This window comes from Aythya marila (assembly GCF_965140915.1).
Source record: "Aythya marila genome assembly, chromosome: 10".
In the NCBI taxonomy this organism is placed as follows: domain Eukaryota; kingdom Metazoa; phylum Chordata; class Aves; order Anseriformes; family Anatidae; genus Aythya; species Aythya marila.
The window spans coordinates 9,704,119-9,723,596 of NC_139051.1; the positions used below are offsets into that span (position 1 = coordinate 9,704,119).

The 19,478-nt window shown below is 50.3% G+C and overlaps 1 protein-coding gene across 3 annotated transcripts in view; it reads right to left on the minus strand.

The window, feature by feature from the left end:
• The window catches only part of PLXNB1 (plexin B1), a 74,252-nt gene that overhangs the window by 51,488 nt on the left and 3,286 nt on the right, over window positions 1–19,478 (minus strand). For 2 of the 3 annotated variants that reach the window (XM_082768226.1, XM_082768225.1), the window contains exon 2: window positions 3,159–3,220. The gene's annotated coding sequence lies outside the window, so the exon portion shown is untranslated. Of the gene's footprint in view, window positions 1–3,158; window positions 3,221–10,544; window positions 10,613–19,478 lie in introns of those variants that run through there. The other variant, XM_082768224.1, reaches the window with a different exon arrangement.

Genomic DNA, 19,478 nt, shown 5'->3' on the forward strand with positions numbered 1-19,478 from the left:
TCCTCAGTGACTTTTTTCCACAAACGCAGTGATCCTTCCTAATTGCTTCCAACATTCTTGATTATTATAGTGAATAAGAATTCACTATGCATGCATGCTTCGCTTGCTAGGCAACCTAGACTCTCCTGTCAGGCTGAAATATCTGGCTTTTTTGTCCTTTGCCAGTTTCTCTATTAAGAGGAAAAACAAGCATTTTTTTTTTTTTTTTTTTAGAAACATAACTAGAATTAGAGAAAAATAAGCAAAGCCATTAAAACCAAACAATTCAAAAGACAGTAGATATATTATTTAGTATTATAACACTTAGTGCTAACAGCATTTTGTTTTGTTTTGCTTTAAATCAGTCTAACTCACAATTTAGGGCTTTAAACCATTCTCTACCAAGAGTTGGAAGGAACACCTCACCTCACTCCACAAATAACCCATAACTGGTTCTGATAGAAGGGAAGAAGCCTCCTCTCAAGGTGGTGGATATCAAACAGCACAGAGGGCTCAAAAGTTCCTCTAACCCAGCTGAGCCCAGCTCTTCCAATCTCTTCCAGTACCTCAGATAGACAAGGCACTAGCTCTTCCTGGAAGCTGAGCTTCTAGAAAACAGTGCAGGAGGACTGCCCACAACTCTGTGACATCAAGCCATGCTAGCCCTGGAAATTACATTAAAAATGCATCTGGAACAAAATAAAATGATTTATTTTCACACAGGCATTCAACTGACTACAGGTATCACCCGTGGTACTTTAAGAGGCAAAATGTAGAAACATTCAGAATTGTGTCCTTCATCCCACTATGGATATATATATATATACACACACACACACACACACACCCCTATATATATATATAGGTCTGCATTAATTTTCCAATGAGCTCAGATACTACCAAAACAAAAATCTAGCTGTTATAAGGTTAAATAATTAAACAAATAGAGCATAAATAGCTAGTAAAGGGCAGCTCAGCATGGAACAGGAGACATCCTGGAAACAGAACAGCAAAACAACAAGTTGCAAGACCAGAAAACTCTTTGGACTTGTGTTTCATTGAAACGTCACATTTTGAACTGAAGCAGGAGTTTGGAGTAGTTATGCAGAGGCGTTACAGAGATGAAGGAAGTACATGGCCTAGAAATACCCCAAATCTCACCAATCTGAGTGCTCTGCGGAGAGCACACCACACAGAACTGCTTGCCAAGCATAAAAAGCAATGAGAAAAGCTTCTAAAAACAAAATACAGCAGCACAGTTTCATGCGGAAAAACATGCCCCCTGCCCTTGAAACCAAAGGGTTTCTCCTCATTTCTGCCTTGTACACAGCACAGAAGTTGTATGTTTGCTCTTAATGTAAGGAAAAAAAGAGATGGGAAAGAAAACAAGGCAAAAAATCCCCCCCCTACACTGTTTAAAAAGAAGGGGAGAGAAGAGGAGGGCCCAAGTAACGCTCTCCTAGGTAACACAGAATCACTACTCCCACTGCACAAGAATGAAGCAGAGCGCGACTTGGATAATAACCGTAACTCACATTTCAGAAGTCAGTTTGTTCAGCCATGATCTTTTGCACTTAAATGGACTAAAAACCATTTCCTCCAGTGCAGTTCTGCTGAGGCACTGTTTCAATAGGATCTGCATAGAATCAGCTGGATATCTCAAGGAATACATCATGCATGTAGTGCACAGTACACAGACCTCTGTCCTCCCCATGGACTTTTATTTTTTACATACCCTGAAAGCGTGGACCCAGAAGAGACTGGCCTGAATTCAAATCATCTCAAGTACTTACTCCTTCCCTATTTCAAACAGCTTTGATTTAGTGGTTTTACTTGAACCACCCAGAGCCAACGAAAAGCTGAGGGAACCAGACTCACCGATCCTTGTACACGTGTTGTACGTACTCAGGATTTATTCGTGGAGGCTACAGATCAAAACAGATTTTCCCAAAGCTTGCTCTTTAACATTCAAGATTTTAATCTAGCTCTACTACCAAACTGAAACCAAACAGGCCGCTCACACACAGAAGCCCAGGTTAGGGGTTGCTGTCTGGCTTTGTTCATTGCTTTTATTCTTGTTGAACCCTCCTGCTACTACAGCTGTAGGTCTAACAAGCAGACTACTTTCTGATGAAGGGCTCCTGTACTCCCTGTGCTCTCAAGTGATATCCATCTCTCTAGCGCAATAGTCAGTGACTCATCTGAGGCAGCACCGAGTGTCCAGGTGCCAGGGTTTCACTCTCCAACAAGTCCATGTAGATCTGCAGATCTCCTGCAGCTCATGCAGTCTGGGATCTCTGCTGTACCACCCTACATTTGATATTCAAATTCCTGTATTCAAATTCCACACATTTACTCACGGAGTGCTTTGCCAGGCAAACTGAAGGAGGAGTTGCAGCTATCCTGTTTAACAGGCTGCAGTCTGACAGAGAACTCAGTTTCAGGGAGACATTTCTTCAAGGGTCTACAGCTGTCAACACCACCGCGCTCAGCCAGCACAAAGCAGCTCACGACACTGTATGGTGACTGACAGCCAGATATGAACATCACCCTGCTCTGGGAGGCTGTCTGCAGGTTTGGTCACATTCACTCGTTCATTTCTGGCCGTAGATCACTATCAGAAAGTAGAGTATTTGTTTGTTTCTGTCTGTAGGTTAAACTCATTAGCTTGCATAGAAAAATTTAATTGTAGGTGTTGTTTCACATTTCAGTGACAGCACCAGAGGTGCAGCACCACTGCAGTTCGCACATCCTGATAATCCCTCAGGAAAGGGGTGGGGGATGGCAGGGGAGGGAGGCAGAGCCAAGACAAAGACAAGAAAATGGACAGGCAACCTTTGGAGGAAATACGTCTGCTGAGGGCAGAACTGGACAGATCACCACTTCTGCTCAACAGACAACTTTTGCCCTTCATAACAGCTCCCTACCTAAAGGGAACAAGTGCGTATTCTCCCATAGCACCACTCATTCTTTCCAGTAGCCCATGTGCCTGGTGAACCCCCTTGTCCTCTAATCACAGGCGGTACGGTTCATCAGGTGGATTCATCCCGCAGCAGCACCGAGAGGCTGCCGGGCATTACGCTGGCGGCACAAACAGATGATCAGGAACACGGAGGGGCCCAGCAGGCTGCAGCAGTCCGTGGGTGTCCCAGTGCTGACTCCCGGCGCATTTTGCTTACCATCTGGGATCTTGGGAACGCTGAGACACCTTCATTTCTCTTCCTGAGGAGTGTGCCTCAAGCTGGAAAAAAAAAAACAACACAACGTGAAATGCAAAGACTATTTTTCCAATAAATTAAATCTCTGTTGCACTTGACTCCCGCTGCGGCTCCCTCCCCCCCGAGAAGGCAAGGGCTGGCCAGCTGCACAAAGTCCAGGCAGCCCCGGGGAAAACAATGGGATCTTTTTCTTGCCAGAACGAGCCTTCCCGTTCACCCTTCTAACCATGGCTCGGAGGACACCCCCAGTGTGTCTGCAGGGGAGAGGAGTCTGTTGGCATAGCAACAGTACACCCTAACTCTCTGCTAATGAACAGGGATAAAATGTTTTGTTCTCATTAGGAAAAATACAGACACATTCCTGATTGGTGAGTAATGTCTCTGCCTCTGGGAGATTAGCTCAGAGCTGTGCAGCCTGAAACAGCCTCAATTCAGCCCACTGCCGTGCTTCCCTTCAACAGCCATTCTCCAAGGACCGCACGTCTCTCAAGGGCAAGCCTACAGAGCCTTCTGTACGCTTTGCCTTCGGGCCGAGACAGCTCAAGGCAGGAATAATGAGAGGAGGCTTGACAGGAGCAATGGGAACGCGCACAATGGGAACACACCCCTCCGTCCCCAAAGCCAGCGCTCGCTGGTGCGTTCGCTGCACCTGGGTCCCAAGCTACCGCCAAGAGCTTCTCTTTGTGCTTCCCCCCCCGGGCTGCCTCGCACGGGGATCCCACATCTCCCGCTGCGGGGGGAGCAAAGGACAGAGCACGGAGCTGCAGCACAGAGCGCAGCCGCTGCTACGTGCCTGGGTGTGGGCAGCTGAACAAGGGCTGCTGCCTACCAGAGTTTATTAGGATTCTGGTGTCAACAATCAGTAAGATCCAGCAGGAGGAATCTCTCTGCGCTTGGGTGTTTGCAGAATATCTGCGCGGACGCTTCTCATTGCTCATGTTTGCACCTCGGTGCTGAATCCCAAAGCCTTTGCCCCACACAACGCTGCTCCTCAGAGCCTCTGCCCTCCAGATATAGGGCCAGCACTGCTCGCCCAAGGACCGCAGCTTCTGCAAAGAGGATCCGGGGTGGGAGCTGAGCCAGGCAGCTGATGTACAGACAAAAACCCAGCCTCCAGCAGCACATCTGCCACACTATATGGCATCAGGGCCCAGCAGAACTCAGCTCTGAGCCCACAGCTCATCTTTCCTTCACGCTGCTGCTGAGCCCCACTTGCTCACACTGACGTGCCTGGCCTTGGGCTCAGCGGCTGGTGAGAACAGGGACTGCACCCTTCGTCCTTGGGGAGGACTCTGGAGCATTGCCAGGGGCTGAATGAGTGCTCCGAGCCACTCCTGCCCCTGTGGTGGAACTGGTGTTCGTTGGGGGCACCACACACACAGCCGTGTCCAGCTCTGTGTCAGCACCTTCCTGCTCCCCCAGCACCACTGAAAGGGGACTGGGGAGCGAGGGAGCTGCAGTGTGCACTCCCACTCATGTTAGCTCCTTTCCCTGACCCCTCAAGCTCTTCCCAGCCTTTTTTGCTCCTCAGGGCTTCAAAGAGCTCAAAATGATGTGACAAAAGGCAGGGTGAGGATCAGGGACGAAGGGCCCTGCTACCACACGCCTCTGAGAAACTTGCACACCCTGTAGGAAACAACACTGCTGGGACTCGATTGCAACCTCACACCCAGCTGAGGAATAATTTATTTCCGTTGCCTAGGCAGGGACCTGACTGCCTGCAAGCCCCCTCCGTCTGCCTGAAGGGGGGCAATAAATCCACCATCTCACCCAGGGGACAGCAGCCGAGCGGCGACAGCGCCGGCCCTGCCCTGCAGCCCCGCTCGCTCCCCAGTGCAGCATGAGGCTGAAGGGGCCGGGTGCTGCCTCCCAGCCTCTGCCACTGGCAGGGTCCCCCCCTGCCGGCCCCGTCCTGGCCGTGGGAATGGAGCTGGAGCTCGGCACCCCGAGGTGGGCTCACCCCCAGCCGCCAGCAGCGCTTAACTCCCTCCACGCTGGCAGACAGCGCTCCACAGAGCCGGTGGCTGCCTCGCTGCTGGCTCCATCATCCCCAGCACTGTCCCCATCCCGCTCCCCCAGCTGCCACGTCCCCCTCAATGCCAGCCCCTGGGGTCTGGGCAAGCTGGGGTGTGAGGAGAGCCAAGGCACAGCTTGTAAGGCGTTTGTGTCCTTTCACGCCACACAGAAGCCCTGGGGAGCAGCCCTCGCTCCTCTGGTCAGGCCAGGGCCTCAGCCGTCCCCCGGCGTGTCAGGAGTTAAGTTCGCATTTCCATTCTCCTGACCCGCACCAACGCCGGCTGAATATCGAGCTATTCTTTGCAGCCTGATAAAGCATGAGAAAGCTGAAGGCCTCACACACTCCTCCTTTCACAGCTTGGCCGCCTGCCCGCGAGCTGTCACTCCCTGGCACCCGGGGCAGGGGGAGCGGAGGAGGCCGAGCCGCAGCCAGCTGTGGTGAATCACGGCCCGGCCCTGCTCCCTGGGGAGCCGCATCCTGCCCAAGGACCCTGGGCCTGCTGCCGTCTTTCACGGAAGCCATCCTGCCTGCCAGGGGGTCCCATGGCCACAGCCACGGTGCCCAGTGGCTCCCAGTAAGAGCCCAGTGCGAGCGCGGCTCTGCCCAGCAGCTGGGTGGGAGCTTGCCCGCAGCACAGTGCCTGGTCTGGTGCTGGACACTTGTCTGTATGACAGGGAAATCCCAGAGAAAGGCTCAGGAACAGGATCTGATTTGAAGGACAGTATTTACGCATCCATGCACCACTCATGCAATATTCATTTTGGGTACTGATTCCCACTGCAGCCCCTTCCGAGCCCCATTCTCCCTGTCACTACCATATCTAACCCAATAACCATGCCTGATCCGAGCTGCTCCGACCACCACCGACACCCAGTCTTGTTTATTTTGATGGGTTCCACCAGCATGGTTTTCCCCGTGCACACACGGCACCAGTATGAAACATACCCAGATCTCAGGGTCAGGAGTCACAGACAAGAAAGCAGCTGGGATGGCAGAGGAGCACCAAGGCCATTGCTAGGGGCACGTCTTTGGAAAGCGAAGCCTCTGCAAGGTAAAGACATCAGCTGCTGGCTTTCTAAGGAAGGGATGTTCACAAACTCAGCCCCTTGGACCATCAGCTTGAGTATGAACTACTGCGTGGCACAGGGGATACTTCCCCCCCACCCATTTGTCTCCCGCAGAGACGGGTGCTCAGTAAACAGCAGGCACAGCCTCTGCCAGACAACATGCTACGTATGGCTTGCTTTATCCCTTTTGAGACATTTACGGCATGTTGTAAGGATTCTGTTGCACCTTACACATCTGCACCAGAAAGCATCTCTTCCACCTGCAGCTGCACAGCCAGCACACTGAGAAGATTAACACACGGAGCATCCAGAAGTTAGCAAGTTCTGGAAGTCTGGTTACCCCTCGTGCAAAGCAAATGAAAACCCTCCCTGGCCATACAACACACAGATTATTGAGCTGCAGGACCGCCTACACGTCCAGCATCGCCCTCCTCTGCCACAAGGATCTCTAAATGCAAAGCTTAATAGAAACAGTTAACACCCTGAGTGCGGCTCGGAGCCATCTGAGCTCTCTATGTAATATAATCCCCTTAATAACGCCCAGAATAGCACTCAGGAGTCCTGGCACAAACTAAGACCTCACTGTACCGAGCGTTGTGTAGATAGCTGTAGCGGTGCCGTTTGCTCTTCTGTAAAATTACTGAGCACCGTACACGGGAACCAACCATAACCCGTACTTTACAGAAGTTAGGACACAGGAGAGCAATGTATACTTTTCAGATGTCTTTTTCTGGCAGCTAAATCAAGCGAGCAGCCAGGGGGAGGGAGGCAGGAACACTGAGGTTACTCTCTCCCCGCAGCAGACAGGCAAAAGCCCAGTTCAGCCAAAGCTCACTGAGGCTCTTTATGTTCCCGGCCAGGGACAGAGGTCACTTGTAGAAGACTGAACCAGGGCTGGTACGGGACTGCCTGCTACGCACGCAGGCACAAGAACCCGAGCCGTACCCATCTCTGTTCTTTTGGGAGCCCATCCCAATGCTGCTCGCAGCGCCTTTGCTAAAAACACGCCTTTTAGCTCCAAACTAAAGTTTGCTTTGAATTCCTCACGGTCTGAAGAAAGGAAACCCATAACAGGGTCTGCAGAGAAAGTAATTACTTCTTTGTGTTAGCCAAAACATTTAGGCACATTCCAATTCTTCCGACTCAGATTTTGGGATAATTTCCGACAGTAAGTACAGATGAGGTCCATCTTTGAGCTGATCTTCCTGAGGTCCTCTCGAGGTTCACACCATGCAGCGGGTGCCGCAGCCTGCACGCACTTCCCAAGCATCCAGAAGTCACAGCTCTGCAATTCATTGACTTTCAGAGGCACCAGGTCACACTGTCTGGCCTTCAGCTGATCAGTTCACGAGCTTTCTGCAGATTTCTGGCTTGGGGACTGCATGCGTTGGAAGTGAATAGAGTCTAGATGCCTTCTGGCGAGATGCCTGAGGCAAAGGCCTCAAGAGAGAAATAAATCTACCATTTCCCAGGCTGATACAAATGGGCAGGCATCCCCTCGCTTCAACTTTTATTCCCTGTTTGTGAAAAGGCCGAGGGAGCTGGCAATTGCGAGGGGGGACGGAAGAGCTGTAGGCTCCAGTACAGTTGCAAGCAGCACGCTCTAACAAACGTCTCACAAGGGGAAACAGAAGCAGGTAGCTGAGTACTTAAAAAAAAGAGTCCTCTGCAGAAACTGGGTAAATACCACTGCAGAGGAATCTCTTAATAAAGTTGCTCCTTCCGATCTGCACTAACCTGAATGCCGCCCCGAGGCAGCGAGAGAAAACACTGCTGGTGAGCAGGAAGGGGCTATGTACAGGCACGAGCAGGAAGAGCTGTGTTTGAAGAAGGACATTCTCTCAGCTAAAAAAAGCAGGGTTTTCAGTGCTGTTTTGCCTTTCCCCTGCTGTTTTCCCAGCAGACAGCAATCCCACCAGAGCCTGTCCCGCCCCAGGATGGGGCTCCCCGAGGGCTGCTCGAAGGGAAAAAGTCAGAGCCAAAAGGGCCCTAAAAATGATCCCGCAAAGGCACCAGTGCCAGCATGTTCTCCTGAGATCGACAGGACGAGAGGAGAGGCAGGAAGAGAAACTTCAACAAAGCTGTTTCTTAAACCAGCTTTACTGGAACACAGTGGAACAGGGTAGGGCCATGCGCAAGGGGAGATTGAACAAGTTAATAGCTAACCAGCAAAACTGCCACCAGAGACCACGAGCTAGTAGACATTTCAGCAAGAAACACCCAAACTGCCCTCCACAGCCTGACTGGGAGCTGCTGCTGCCTCTTTCTGCACTGTTGCGATGCGATCACAGCTACAGCACTATCATCACCCCCTGAAATCCCTGTTTCTCTAAGAGGAGCTCTTACCCAAACTAACCACCTTGTCCCATTTTAAGTGCCATGATCGATGAGCATCTGAGAGTCTGGTTTCTGGCCTTGGCACTGAAAGGAACAGCTGTGAAAAACGTTAGCAGAGATTTCTGCTACAACACCAGGGAGTAGAGTCTTCCAGCTCCTTGAAGAGGTAGCGGGTACCAGGACAACCCAGCACAGAGGTGCAGCAAGAGCAGAAGTGGAAGTCCCGCTGCTGGGGTGGACATTCCCTGTGCCATCGGTGGGTGAAAGGGTGAAGCTGGCTGCTGCTTTACCTGTAGTCACTCAGGAGACAAGCCACCAAGACCTACAAAAATTGCACTGCTTTCATGAAGAGCAGTTTCCAGGAAGATTTTTCATGAGGATAATCTTGGCTATTGGTTGAATAACTTCTTTGTTCCAGAATACATTTTTTTTTTTAAAGGGGGGGAGCCTCCGTACTATTGCTTTGCCATTCAAGACATTGTCATTGTCACCTTTCAGATGTGTAAGCGTAAGAGACAGCAGCAGCTGAGCTGCGGTAATTAGGAAGGAGAGATGTGCAGGCCTCCTCTCACATCTTTCTATTAAGATGCAGTTTACACCTTGGCAGGTTTTTCAGTCCCCAGTGAAAAGGTGCCATCTGCATCTGCTCCAGCAAACCATCCTCATTTCGGGACTCTTCAAATAGTTCTGGAAAAAGCAGTGTTGCCTCCCTCACCCTGCTCTCTGTCAGGCCGTAATGCAGCCACAAAACCATTAGTTCTCTTATCTCTGGGAACACAGGAATTCTGGCTCTAGACCTGTTTCCATGACACCTACTTCAAAAAGTTTCCCATTTTATTCAAACGTCGACTGAATTAAAACTTACACTGCTCTCTCCACTTGCAGCAGGGAAGCCGAGAAGGATGGGACCGAGCTCATTTAATTCTATTCACAAGCTCCCTTCCTGAGGAAAGCCAATAACTTTCGGAGAGTCTCTGCAGACTTTGCTCCACCGCTTTGCACGCTGAAGAATGGCTGGTTGGTAATCCTCTTTTCACTCAGTGAGCACAGACCCAAAGGTTTTCATCCCTGTGAGCTCAGAAATTTCCATTTCCATTTAAGAGAGACATTTTCCTGGCAGTTCTCAAAAGATGCATTTGTAAAATAGGAAACAACCTCAAGGAATGCTAAAGCAAAGGAAGAAAGCTGGACATGGACGCTCTTTCTACCTCAGCTAGGAAAGGAAATTCCTTCCCAGCGCTGATGCCCCATAAACACAGCCTACTCTGCAACTACCAAATACTGGATCGACACAAAGCGACCGGCTGCCCACGCTGCCCTGTGCAAACACCCAACAGTTTCCTCAGTCTTGCTTTCAGATCAGCTGGGGTAGCAGCCACCAAAAATCACAGAAGAAAGAAAAAGTTCAGACACATACAGCGCTTATGCCAGACAAGAAAGGAAAATATGGGGTGTATGCAGGATGGCTGGGACAAATTATGGAGAAGAAAGGGTATTCCAATGAACTCGCTACAGAATATGCACTTGCCTCAGTGGTTTTTAAACTTGTGGCTTGCAGACTTCAGTTGTCTGTAAAGGTAATTAAAAAAAGCAAATCCATTGCCATATCTGTAATAGAAAATGTTTAGAAGTCTGCGAACCCGAAGAGGTTGAAACTTTCTTCTTTCAAGTGCAAAACATTCAGATGGCCCACAGCCAAGTCCCAGAAAAAAGCCCTAGTCAGTAACTCCGGAATGCCAGCTCTTAACACAAACCAAAAGCACACAAACCCTCTGCTCGGGCAACCCAGTGTCATCTCCCACCAAAAAAACTCACTTAAAATTGCACTCCTAAAATTCCAGCTATCATCCACCTCCTTGACTCTGTGCCAGGGCAGCCTAACAGGAGCTCCCTGAAGCCGTCAGCTGAGCGAGCCATTTTTCTTACCTTGCTTTGGGGAATTCCTGCTTCGAGTCTGTGTAAAGAGAAACGAGAAGGCTTCACGCCGCTCCGGGCAGGATCCCTTCCATCACTCCCAGCTCCTTAGCAGAGGCATTCCTGAGGCACACTGTGCCCTAATAAATCAACACAGCCGCCCCAGGTTTCCCCGGCAGCTGGAGTTCTGCAGGAAAGGCAAACATCTCCCCAGCTAAAGCAAACAGGGCTGCAGAGCCCCTGCTGAGCACATGGCTACTGTCAGAAGAGGAACGGAGGGAGAAGGTGGAGATCAGAAGGCATCTGGCTGACAAAAGCCAATCCAGCTCGGGGGTGGAAGATGGCCATGGTTCTGGCCCTGACCTAGGCATTCCTCTGACCAGGGATGGGCTTGCCAAAACATTTTATTGGAGCAAAAACACAGCATTTCGCTTTCAGAGCAATGCCCATCCTGCTCCTGACGTGCACAGTACTTCTGCCTTTAAGAAGAGCAGTTACTTTAGCATTTAGGATCCTCATGTAACAGATCCTGCACAAGTACAGAACAAAAATAGCCCAGTCTTAAACAGCTTATAGTTTAATTCTAAAATAAACGAAGACAAAGGAAATGGCACTGATCAGCATGGCCAGCAGTGAGCTCAGCAGAACAAGGACGCTGCTGTTTCCAGGGGCAAGGGAGAGGTGGGATTTCTTTTTTTTTTTGAACTATTTAACAGAAAAGACCCAATGAAGGATTTTCGAAAAGAATAATTAGGTGGGTTGGCATACATTTATGGGCCAACCATCTCTCTCCCAGAGAAACCAAAACAGTATTTTTCAAAAGCAGCGCGAGGAAACAACAGGGGCTACTGTTACCAGACAGAGCAGCAGACAGAGTCCAACTTCCAGCACCAAAGGTTGCTAGATTGCACGCGAACAGCGAGATGGGCTGCTCGAATACCTCTTTTTCAGTTGCTTTTGGCGAGTACGGAAAAGGAGTAGCCAAGGCAGGGCTGAGACAGCGAAACTAAAAGAAAAGCAGGCACAAACCCACCAATACCTTTAGAAGAAACCCCGTTTACTAAAACAAAGGCATCTTCTCCAAACACACGCTGACAGCTGGGGTAAATATCCGCATTTCATCGCCTCCCACTCCCAGCCATGGCCTCCCCGCGGGGGGGTTTCCAGGCCAGCCCCAGCACACCGAGGGGCGGTGGGAGCACAGGATGAGTGCCAAAAAACCCCCGTGGGTCAGGCCTGAGCTTCACAGCTCACCCAGGTCTTCGGCTGCCACGGCATCATCCAGCCAGCCTCCCCTCTGAGCCCAGGTGAAGGTGTATTTTCACCCCATGGGGAACCACCAGCTCCCAGCCCACAGGCAACAGCTTCCTTTAAGGGAAACCAGCTTCTCCTACGTGTGGTTAATTGAGGGAGGGATGTGTATGTGCGCTGAGACACACAGCAGGCAGCGGTGGGGTGGGACACGGAGCCCCAAGCTTATTTTGACCTTTTGGTTAAAGATCCTGCAAAGAGGCACTGCTGCAAGCCTGATCAGATGTCTGGGGGAAAAAAACAGAGAGCAAGGCATTGCACAGGAGTGACCAGAGTCCCAGTACGATCTGGATATTCCCACCCACATGTATGGCCCCCAAAATCCAGAGTTCTTCAGTGCAAACATGGGCAGCAGCAATATGAAACCAACGTGTTAATTAGCAGCCTGCAGTCCGGCGCAGGACGGAGATTGCTGATCTTGGCTATTATACAGGCAGTCAGAGGCCAAACAGAGCAAGTGCCACATTAGTTAACCCATTCGGAACAAAGTTAATAATTGGCTAATTGTGGTTCCTGGAATGGACAGACCAAGGTCTGGTTTTTAAACCTCTTTTCTCAGAGGTGTCTTAAAATGCACTTGGTACAGCAAGTCCCCCACCACACACACACCTCTGCTCTTTATTAACATCCACTCTCAGTTTCGATGGTCAGCTTAAATTCAGGGAAACCCACTGGCTTGCGTTTCCCAAAGGATCAGACAACATGAACTCAATGACTTAACTGCCTTTAACAAACTATAAACTAGTTTTCAGCCTGTAAACAATCACAAGTTATTATGAAAGAATCGTAGACTAAACTACGATGTTTATCAGATTTACTTATATGAGATTTTTGACATTCAACAGAGGAGATTAATGACAAAAAGTAACTGAAATGGCTTACGTGCAGCTGGAATTTAACAGTGCTCCTCGATGCAGATGGTGGTTTGCATACCAAATGCTTAATAAAAACTGTACTTTCGTAGAAAGTTTGCAGTCAGTAAAGCAAGCACCACAAGACAGGTTACATAGGGAGGTCAGCCTAACAGAAATACCGTGAGAAGCATCAAGAGGATTTTATCCTCAGGAAGCTGAAGTGCAAACCTCGAGTTAGGCTCTTCATGTGCAGGATGTACCAGTCCCACTGCACAAAGCGCAGGGACACAAGGTTTGGGAGTTAAGAAACAGGGATGAGAAATGCACCTGTGTTAGCCTTGAGGTTATTCTGAAGCAAAGAACAGAAATCACTGCCACAGGACCGGTCTGAGCTGTGTCATTCAAGGCTAAGACCACTCCGCACGAGGCGCACACCGCTCTGCTGTACCACCTGCGCCCCCACCACACCCATAAGGTCACCGCCTTCCTAGCAGTGTGCTCCAACAGCTCCATCATTCTTTCTGGCAACAAGGCCAGCCTAATTTCTCACTTGTTTGCCTTCTGCCACGAGCCATTAATTTCTTCTCTGCTGGATTAAAGTTCCTTGGAGTCAGTTACGCACGCGCTTTAAGCAAGTCACCTCTCAGTAGGTTTTGGCAACCACCAGATGAGCCCCACCAGGTCCCTCCCTATAAAGCACCTTTCTTTGGCTCTTGAATAACTTGGGACTTTTTTTTTTTCCCTCTCTCCAGAACACCAGTGCGATTGTCACCTCCACCCCCTGCCGTCTTCTCCAGAGCCACTGCTTTGGTGAAACACAGCCGGGGAGCGTGCAGCATCGCTGGCACGCCGAAGCCTCTGCTTGCCTGTATCAAATGGATGTTATTTCACTAAACCCGTTCTGCAGCATAACGGAGGAGCTACAGAAATCACAGTCTGCAAAGATTGTATCAGTGAGCTAACAGTCAATTAGCTGAGCGTAAGGAGCACATGTCTTTCTTAGACACCATGTAAGCATTTCTCCAAAAGCTCTAAGGAGAATTTCACCACCCGGTCCCCATTCTGCCAAACACTTATGTACTACTCAGGATCTTCGAGCGAGAAAATACCCACAGACCTGTTGTTTCCAGCCACAGTTCTGAATTCACCATCAGCATTGTCTGCTTCTCTACTGAAGCAACACTAGCAGTGGCTTTAGATTTATTTCCAGAAAACTGACAAAGTCCTGAACAGCACAGACTGCAGTGCTATCGCTCGCTGAGGACACCCCCAGGAATATTTCCCTTTTTGACACATCCCCAGTAACCCATGATTTCAGAGGCAGCCTTTTTTTTTTTCCCTTTAAATAATCATGAGGCACGCTGTTGATGTTGGCACAGATCAATTATTTAAACCATTGTACGGCTCCAAGTCAAACACCTTCAGAAGCACATTACACGAATGCAGTCACCTGCTGCCGTTGTTCTCACCTGGCTCTTCAGAGCCGCTCTCTCTGATAATTAGCACAACCCTCTGTGTATCTCAGAAATGGTAACTACCCCTCATAAATCTCCCCAGAGACACGAGCTATTCGAGATCACGGCACAAAAAGCATTAAGCCTTTGTGGATGTCAGCCAACGCCCTCCCCGACCTCCACGCCACGAGGACTTAGCACCCTTGCTGCTGCTGTTCCAGGAGAAAACAGACATGCAAACCCTTCTGTTTTTCCCATCCCCATTTATTAAACGAACAGATGCCCATTGAATTTCCACCTCCGAGCAGCATTCCCACTTAGCGACCGCCCTCGTGTTGTGCTGCATGCCCAACGTGCCTCCGAGCTGGAACGGAGCACGAGGCAGGGCGCTTACACCCTGGGTGCTGGCAGGACCACGGCTGAGCCTTGGGTGCTGGCCGGCGAGGCAGCACAAAGGGCTGTGCCCCTTCCACCTCTCACAATAAAACATCTCTGAGGCAACAGTGAGACACGTGGCTTTTATCAGCCCTAAACTTGGTATTTTCAAAGCAAGAAACAGACTTACTGCTGTGAACACCCCAGCCCAGCCACGGGGAACGCCAGCAGCTGGTGCCTGCCAGGGATGCTGTCCTCCCGCACGGATCCTCAGCATCGCTCCTCGTCGCAGCGACACGCAGCCTATGGAAAGCTGGTGGCAGGGAAGGCTACCCATTGGTGTTCACGGCAGAAAATCCGCCTGCGTTTATGCATGACTGCTCAAGCGAACCGTGCGACCGCTTTTGTTGCTCCCAGTGATCTATTCTTTCAGTGGGAACGCCAGGAGGAAGCCGTGCTGGGCACTGGGCAGGGAAAAAGCCCTGTGGACACAGTGAATGGGGCAGAAAATTCCCCTGCAAATTCGGTCAGGTTATTTGCAGCGATGCTCCGCATTGACTTTTCTAGCAGCTTTTTGGGACACCTTCACACATCAAAGCCCAGGCCACACCACGGTAGTCATTTTGACTGAAGCTACTTTAGAAATTGATTGGACTATTGATTTTCTCGTAGTTTAGATAGAGACAAAGTGACCTCTACATCCCACAAAAAAAACAAAGGGAATTAACACATGTACACAATGAACCTTCATTTCAAACAAATTGTTTCGCTCCCTTAGAAGACAAGTCCTGTAACACTTTTTTCTTGCCTTGCAGATCCCAAAAGAACAATTCTTCTACCTCAGTTTTCCAGCTTTCTGCCCCAAGCAGGCCAAAAGGACAACATGTTTCAGGCATATACAGAAGACCAGCCTGAAGACAAACACAAGACAGATCTATAGACCTACAGGTCACGAGGTGATAAGGAAATCAGTACTGAATTGTACATTATCAGTTCTACCTCAGTCTTACCCGCAAGTAAAGTGGACAGTGCCTGCTGCAGAGATAACAGCTTCATAAGCACTGAAAGTTTAAGGCTTTCTCTGTGGAGGAAAAAGCTTTTTAAGATGTATTCTTCGTTATACAGCGGAGTAACAAGGATGCTTTGTGTGTTTCTACTAGCTGAAATCATTTCCCTCGTGAATCAAATCACTGCATGCAAGTGATTTCTACCTGCTCAAAAGAAGCACGCTGCATTTTGGGGTAAGTTCCACCATGAGTGGAATTGCAGTCCTGGAGCTGGCTGGCCAGGTGTCGGTTGTGTTTGGCCGATCCATCAGTCCCCAGAGAACACAGCGCTGTAATAATTACCGCAGCACCCATTGGGACTATGCTGTGTTGACAGCACCAGGAGGGAGGTAATCAGACGCATACCCAACGGCTTCCAAAACTTCAGGAGGCAACAGAGGCAAAGGAAGAGGAGGCAACCTCAGAACCACAAGTGGGTAATTCCCCTGCAACAGCTTTGCCCGGTGCAGCAGCATCCTGGCGCTCACGAACTGCTGCTAACCACCTGCACCAGACAGCGATGCAAAACTTCCATCAGCAGCACAACCCCAAACCCCACTGCTACCTAACCAGAAACCTCCACGTTTCTTGGGGCCGCACGAGCAGAACGCCAGCGTACAAGATCCCCCAGCGGGAAGCCCACCATCGTCATTATCTGAAAGGTAAATGTTATTTGGATGTTATTTGTCTGTAGCTAATGAGCTTGGCATTCATTAAACCACTGCAAGGGCTGTTGTGATAGCTGGTCTGTGATGGGAGGATGCTGGGGATGGATTTGAACGGTTGACTCAAAATAACATAAGCCTGCAAGACAGCCATCAGCTCGCCTACGTTTTCCACTCTTTACAACCTTTATTCAGAGACAGCTCTCCACAATGCAGGAAATCCTAATTATGGAACAAGAGTTATGGAACAGGGGTCTTTCCTGGGCTGTTAAGGAAAGCTTTGCCATGCCACATCCAGACGTCAGTACTGCAGAAAAACACAAGTCACCTGCAAGGCCTCTGCGTGCCATGGAGAGGCTGCACATTTACGAGGTTCAAGTATCCAGACCGCAGCACTGTCACTGCAGCACACAGGAGCATTTTAACGTGCAGCGAGCAAGAAAGCGTGCCTGTCAGCACCCCTCCAGGAGCCTGCCGAGCTCCTCGCTGCGGTTCCTGACACGGGCTTTCACCCCGCTGGCAGATGGGTTGTGCTGAGAAGGAAGGGGCCGCGGTGACTCGGGCACTACGAGGACAGAGACTTGACTGTCCCAGGCCCGGAGGAAGCCCAACAGGCTAAAACAGCTCTTTCATCTGCTCCAGGGCAGCTGCTGCCACGGCCGCCCTGCCGGCACGCGCCGCCCCTGCTCCCCATCCCTGGGGCCGCGGGGAGCTGCCTTCTTGGGGGTGCAGGGAAGGAGAACTGCATATGCAGGGCAGCTGCTTGCCCTGCTGCTCCTCGTCCAGCAGCTCTGCATGATCACAGTGTCACTGGAAGCACAGCACAGCCAGGAGCTCTGGCACCGGGACGCTGGCTCCAAGAAGGAGCCCAGCACGCGGTGTCCCTGGGGGACCTGCCTGCCCTCTTGCCAACTCAAGCTTTGTCCGCACTGCCAAGAGCATAAGCTGGTACCCAGGGATGTTTTCTAATTGCACACGCTCCTCTGTAGGCTGTCACAACAAGAACTTTTTCTGGTTAGGTATCCTCAAAAGAAAGGAAAAGTCTGGATCAAGAAACAAACGCTAAGAGAGTCGGCGCCACTCGTTACAGTGAAAGCAGCCCCCCAGAAATCACAGCCATGCAGGAGAAACACACCTCACCTGCAGCCAGGAGAAAGCTGCACTGACACGCAGGACGAAAGCAAAAAGTCCTTGTGATCTTTGCCTTAAATCTCTCTTAACAGTGGCAGGTTGACATGAAGCCAAGATGCACCTCGGCTAAGCTAAGGATATAAATTCACAAACAGCTTAATCTCCCTAGGTCCTTCAGCATTTCTGCAGTCTCATTTCAGCAATTTCTCTCAAAATGCTAAATTACCCAAAAAGAGCTGGTGAATAAACAGAGCCCCTGGTTGCTGCTCCTGTTTCCCACAGCGGCACGCATCGCTCCGGTACAATTAATTCCGCCGCACGCCTGTTTCACCATTCTGTCGGGCAGAATCAATCAGTAATGGACTGCAATCTGTATGCAGGAAGTCGAACAGCATGCAAATGGGGATCAACACATTGACTGCGGGATTCAGAAGCCCGGGAACTGCTTTTGCACTTCAGCTCCCCAGCACACACAATTTTTGGCAATGCTAAGAGGTAGGAGACAGCACAGGACAAGTTAGAAGAGCTCACGGCTCTGGTGTGGGGAGGGCAGCAGATGGTGCCAGAAGAGTTACTGAACCCTCCCCGTATGAAAATTCACTATTAGGTGATTCACAAGCAGAACTGCTCTCTCCAGCACTTCCAGGGGGTAAGCCTGATCCAAAAGATGTTGCGATTAAAGCTGAAAGTGTTAGGGAGAGTTGTTTCAAGGCCATTAACCCCAAGCCACCCAAAACCCTACACCAGCTCCAGGAAGGAGGTCATTTCTGACAAGGTCTGGGCCGGCAGCTACAGGAGCATCTCCAAGCCTTGATCCTGCACCTCCAATTCCTGTCTGAAGGACTTGCAGCTGAGCACAGAGCTCTCATGGAGCTCTGTCAGGAGCGTATTCTCCTGCATTTGCTTGGCCAACTGTTCTCAGAGGCTGGCGCTTCTTTACAGAAATCAGAGCCCAGAAACTCCTCATGTGAAATACGGGGATGGCCACGGTAAGCAACAGAGGGATTTGGAGAGCACAAGTTCTCCAGGAGGCAGGGCCAGAGGGGGGATCTGGCTGTGCTCTGGTTTATGGTGACTCCACGCTGAGAGCAGGGAGGTCACAGAGTGCAACCCAGCGTGGGACAGAAGAGCTTCGGGAAGAGACTTTGAAACAAAAATCATTTTGGAATTGGCAGAAATCTTAAGCTGGAACTGCTACTTCTACATAGTAATTTACAGAAAGATTACAGCGGGGTTAAGATGTCAAATATACCCGCCCTATTTATAGCACTACATGCAATTTAGCCAGGAAGCTCGTTACATCAGCACAAACTCCTGAACACAGCCAGCTTCCCCACCCGTACGGCGCCAGGCACCACTGCCCTCCTGCACGGCCGAGCTGTGGGGAAGGACAGGACCCAAGACAGACCGTGATCTGCTCCTGACAGCTCCAGCACCGTCTGAGTCCCATCACTGCAACTCAGCTGTCAGGCACCGCTACGTTACGCTGGGATAAACTGACACACTTGTTCCCCAAAACCCTAAAGCTCCAAAGGCAGCAGTGCCCTCAGATTCAGAATGAAGGAAAACTATAAGAGTATGAAAATAGCAATGACTTGAAATTCTTTGGACCTGCAGATATGCTCACTAGTGGCAAATCCATTTGGTTAATGATATTAATCCCAATAGCTTGCCCCAAACTCTAGGCGGGCACCTGGAGCGAGCGGTCGCACAGCTCCCAGCCCCTGGTCCCCAGCACCGACGCAGCTCAGCCAAGCCACTGCCACCACAAAGTCACCACACCTACGGCCCCAGCCTTAAAAACAGCCCACGACACGGACAAAAGACCTTCCACATGAGACAGGACGGGAACAGATAAAAGCTCCAAGATAAAATGGTAACACCCAGACACTTTGAGAAAATGAGAGTTCATCGCCCAACGAGAACAGCTCTGGGGCTGAGGGGGGGTTGAAAGTAGAAGCCCTGGCACAGAGCAGAGGCTGGGGAAGCTCAGCCCACAGCTCTGTGCTGTTCCACAGCTAAACTTCAAAGCCAAAAGCAACGCAAAAACTCACTCATTTGCCAGGCACAGAAGAAGTGCTCTTTACAGTACTTGCAGTGTTTATACTGC